Genomic DNA, 5,312 nt, shown 5'->3' on the forward strand with positions numbered 1-5,312 from the left:
AAGGGGAGGGGAGGGGAGGGGAGGGGAGGGGGGATAGTAGAGAATAGGACAGACAGCAGAATACATCAGACACTAGAAAGGCAATATGTCAATCAATGGAAGGGTAACTGATGTGAAACAGCAATCTGTATACGGGGTAAAGTTGGGAGTTCATAACCCACTTGAATCAAACTGTGAAAGATGATGTATTAAGAACTGTGTAATGTTTTGAACGACCAACAATAAAAAAAAAAAAAGATAAAAAAAAAAAAAAAAAAAAAAAAAAAAAAAAAGAATGTCATAGTAGCTGCTAACGATATTTTGGTTGCAATAGCTAATATCTTTGAACATATATTTACAAAGCTCAGAAGACTTGAAATGTTGGACAAACAATATCTCTATATTAGTATGTATATATCTAATATTGCTATAATGGTATGTATATATGTGTGTGATTATTCTATTTAGATTCAAATGAGAAGTAAATCTAGAAATAGGAATATCTCACAGATACAACAATGACGGAAAGAGGGACAAAAGATTTTAAAGAGAGTAAGTATGCTCATAGTTCACTTTAAAATATTTAATTTAGATAAAATAGATGACTTTTAACTTATTTATACTCATGCCACCCTGAGTTCCCAGAAAAGCTCAATGGAATAGCAAATTCAGTCTGGTTTACAGATGAGAGAAGATGTAATAATCTTAGTATTTCTGACTACCTCCTGGAGACGAGGTGTTTCAGAATGGCTCTGTTTGCCAGAGTTCAGATGGGGCAAACATAAATATCTCAGTTGTACTTTCTCTTTCCGGTTCACAGGAATGCTCACTGAAGAGCTTCTGTCACTCTGGCCCTGTGTGTTTCAAATGCAACATAGCAAAATAAGAAGCAGTCTATATAAGTTTGCTTCCTCCCATCTGATTCCTTTTTCTTAATACAGCATCTCCAAAACTCCTCAATATTTCTGAGGCACAAGTGTGAATGTGGAACATCAGGGCAAGTATTCTCTAGATACTTGTTTGGGGGAATTATTGATGAGCAGACTCAATTCTCAGCAGACTCTGAGATAGCTAAGGAATGCTCACCCCTGACCCATCCCCCCATCATTGGAGTTGAGTCTCTGTTTTGGCATAGTTTCTTTCAAAAGAATAAAAGTAGCCTTTTGAATGTGATCTTCAAATGGGATTCATAAGTAAATGTCTTTGTGACACTTATCTGTGGACCCATCTTCTGGTTCCTGGATCTAACTCCTGAGGATCAAAACAGTACCTGAGCAAAGTGAACCTCACATAGATTAGAACTATTGTTATTTTTGAGAGCCACAGACAAGTCAAGATGGCGCCTGGCACTTTGCCAAGAGGAGTGGTTTGAGAAGTAACACCAGTAAGCCATTAAGATGATAGGGATTCCTTAATGACTGACTGCTGTCTAGATTATGTCAATTAAGTTAAGCTGAGTATAATTAAGATGATGAGGATTCCTTATTGGTTGACTGCGGTATCTGTATCTAGTTTATGTTAATTAAGAACAAGCTGTGTATTCAGTTATGTATATATACCCCTACAGTCCTACAATAAAGGGCTCTAGCTCCTGTTATATCAACCTTCACAAGTTGCTTGTTACCCCCCGGTTATTTTGCTGCAGCCAGACTTCGGCAGTTATGATTAAGATATTGGGAGTCTCTCAAAAGTTCATGTATGAGATAATGCAAGAAAGTTTATAGGGATTGGCTTATGAGAACCTTAACCCCATCAGTGAGTTAATCCTCTGATGGAATTAACTGGGTGGTAACTGTAGGAAGATAGGGTGTGGCCAGAGGAGGTGGGGCATTTGTGGTGTGCCTCTGGGGTTTACATTTTGTCCCTAAAGAGAGGAGCTGTCTCTATGCTTCTTGGTGGCCATGTCCTGACCTGCTTTCCTCTGCCACACTATTGTGCCATGATGTTCTCTGCCTCACCTTGAGCCATGAGGAATGTGGTTGGCTATCTATGAACTGAGATCTCTGAAATTATGAGACTCAAAATAAATTTTTCCTCCTAAATTTGTTCTCATCAGGTGTTTTGGTCATAGCGGTGAAAAAGCTGACTAAAACAACTATGTGTGCCCACTCTCATACCTGCCAAGCACTGAAATTGCTCAAATCAACATAATTTTAATGAAAATGACTTGCCTGAGAATTTTAACACCTTCTACATGGGTGAGTTCATGACATTCCACAGCCTTTTTTATGTGCATCTATAATGTACCAATAAAAAAAAAAGGGAAAAAATAGAAGATGAGATCAATGTGACTTGAAAATAGGAAATGACTCTAGAACTTTTGGCCTGAATCTGAGTATTTAATACATTTTGGTATAACTAGATTTCAATCATTTTATGTTTAAGGCTTCACGTATACATCCAATAATGTGTATGTGTGTGCGTGCATGTGTATGTATACCCATACACATGCACACATGTACACAAAAACAGTGTCAGAAAACTTTACATAAAGGAATTTTTCGCTATCCCATTAAGACCCAACATCTCATCCACTTCATCGGGCCTCTTTAAAGACAGAAATTTCTTCTCCAGGGAATAGCTACTGGACATATTCTCAAGGACACTGTCATTATCAATTTCTAGCAAAAAAATCTCTGTCAGCATTTTTTAACCTTTTGAGCTTTATGTTATTATTTTTTCTTATACTGTCTTTTTCTTTCTTTTTTATTCTCGGGACAGGTTCTTTATTTTAAAAAGACACCTGTTAAATAATATTCAGTATCAAAACAGTGTTGCACTGTTAGTTTCTCTATTTCCTAATGGGCCCCAAAGAGACCATAATATTTGAGTTCCAAAAGCTTCAGTATTCATACTTAACAGACTTCATAGAACCAACCTCAGCTAACAGTGAGGATTGGGTGAGGAAAGAAACTTTGAAAGATTAGCACATTACTAGTCCAGATTGTAGATGAGGTAATCAGGTGCCCCATCCCCAAAGAAGACTAGTTTCAAAATAACAAAATTTTCAACGTTTGGTACATAAACTCTCCAAAAATGTTCCAGCACTGACTAAAACAAACCACAGTGAGACGGCCCTTTTAGAGACAGCAGCTTCAGACCCAGAAAAGGGTAATGAGATGAATTTCATATGGCTAAATCAGTGGTAAAAACATAATTTTCTTTCTTTCAAGAAGACAGAAGAACTCAAGATTAAGAGTTCTATGACTTCATTCTGTGAACTATGAGAAGGAGTTTGAGATGGGGCAAAAACTTGGGTCCAAGGGCTGAGGATAGGGCTCAGTGGTAGAAGGCTAGCCAAGTATGGATGAGGCCCTAAGTTCAATCCCAGCAAGACAAAAAACAAAAAGTCTCAAAGATCTTACCATCTTCATTTGTTCACTTTTCATGAAAAAAAAAAAAAGTTATACAAAGATATCTTAAAGTTAGACACACACACACACACACACACACACACACACACACATCACCTAAGTAGCACTGGTTTTGTTTTTTGGCTAACTCCTCTCACAATCACTTTTATGGTTTCCTCTGGTTTGGCTGCTACTTTTTACAGATCAATGAGGTTCACCTTAGCAGACTTTTTCTCTGGGTTCTGTTTCGCTTTCAGTAGGGTAAGCCTATACCCCTTTCCTTCCTCTCTGCAGAGGGCAAAATGGATTAGACTGAAAAGTTACCTTCCAAAAGCAAGAAGGGAAATAGATTGCTGTGTCAGAGCTGTAAATTATTTGAAGTGCTTTAAAAAAAAAAACTGGAATTTTGGGGAAATACAGAGGCATTTTGGTGAAAAATACGAGGGGCGGGTGCAGAGGAGGTGTCAAAAAGAGAAAGCAGCCTTCCAATCAAAAATCAGCCCTTAGTTTCAAGGTCACCTTCCAGCTGGTTGGCCTCAGGTGAATCAGGGTCAGAGGAAGGAGCAGCAGCAGGACAGGTCTGGGGAGCTCTGCATCCCATTCAGGTCAAGCAGAGTCTGATGCAGCATCCTTTGTGTATGGAGATGCTCCTCTACAGTGCATTACAGCTTATCTTCCAAGTCATCAGTTGTCTTTTCCCGTTTGGCCACCTGTCTCTCAGCAAAATCAGTATGGGTTTTGCCTTGAGTTTAGTAGTAAGAACCTTTATCTCTGTCATATTAGTCTTCTTTTTCAGAGTACTTCTCTTCAGAAGCACCCAGACGGTTCAGGTTCTCATCCATCTGTTCATCCACCTCTTATCAGCCAGACTCTGCCAGAGCAGCTCATTCCTCTTTGCATTCCAAATCTCCTCTAATAATCAAAAAACTATGAGTCACACTTTGCATAATTCCTATCTGCTTCATTTGCCCTGTGCTCAGCTTTTTTGAGTTGGATTTCCTGGAGTTCCATCTTTACTTTGTGTTTTAGAGTCTGGTTTTCAATAATCTTCATTACGTCTCTGACTCTCATCAGCAGCTTCCTCTTCTCCTCCTCCTCCTTCTTTTGCAGGGCAGTAGCCAGCTCCTCTTCAACCAGCAGGATCCTATGGTTCAAGGAGGTCACCTCAGCCTCAGGCTGTTCCTAGGCCTGCCTTTCCCTCTTCCCCCTGGAGGCACTGAGCTCCTCTGCATCATCTTCCTGGATCTTGTGCTTCACTTTTGTCAATGGTGGTGAAACCAGCCACAGTGCCTCCTCCCCACTCCAGCCATCTTCCCCTGCTTCTTGATCTCTGACATCTGCCTCTCCTCCACTTGAGTTCCATCACTGAAAATAGCAGCTACAATCTATAGCAAAAATGTATGTGTAATAAATCATGCATATAAAATAAAAATCAACAGTGTATTTATTATATACTATATAATTAACATAATCATATTTTAGTATAATTAATATTAATATCGATCTTTATTTACATAGACATAACAGTACAATTGTCAGGCAATGCCATTTGCCAACCCAGTGTTTACTCCTGCCACCTAGTGTTTATTCGGGTTTGATGAAGGGAAGGAGAGAAGTTACCTCTAAGGCTGTGTTAGACCAGATTCTCCTGCTCTTGTAAAGTGGAGACCTACCAGAGTCTATCCTGCTCTAACATTCGGGCAAATATTCTCACACCCCCAATCCTGCCCACATCCTGATAGATATTTGACAGTGGTCATTTCAAATTTCCTCTCTACTATAGTAGAGGTCATATTGGTTTGTATTTCCTAAACTATTGATGGTTTTATTTTTCCATTTGCTTTTCTTAGTGTTTCTATTTCCAAGTTCAGTCAGAATCACAGATTCTCAGATTCTCCTTCTCCTTCTCCCACTGATGAAGTATCCTAAGTGGGAGACTGTGACTCACTAAGAGTAAACAGTTAAGAGCTTGGTGAAGTG

The 5,312-nt window shown here is 39.1% G+C and overlaps 1 pseudogene; it reads right to left on the bottom strand.

Moving 5' to 3' along the window:
- Positions 1 to 3,994: 3,994 nt before the first annotated feature.
- Positions 3,995 to 5,028, bottom strand: LOC110599532 (uncharacterized; annotated as a pseudogene).
- Positions 5,029 to 5,312: the final 284 nt, after the last annotated feature.

The sequence above is a fragment of the Ictidomys tridecemlineatus genome, chromosome 11 (assembly GCF_052094955.1).
Source record: "Ictidomys tridecemlineatus isolate mIctTri1 chromosome 11, mIctTri1.hap1, whole genome shotgun sequence".
In the NCBI taxonomy this organism is placed as follows: Eukaryota; Metazoa; Chordata; class Mammalia; order Rodentia; family Sciuridae; genus Ictidomys; species Ictidomys tridecemlineatus.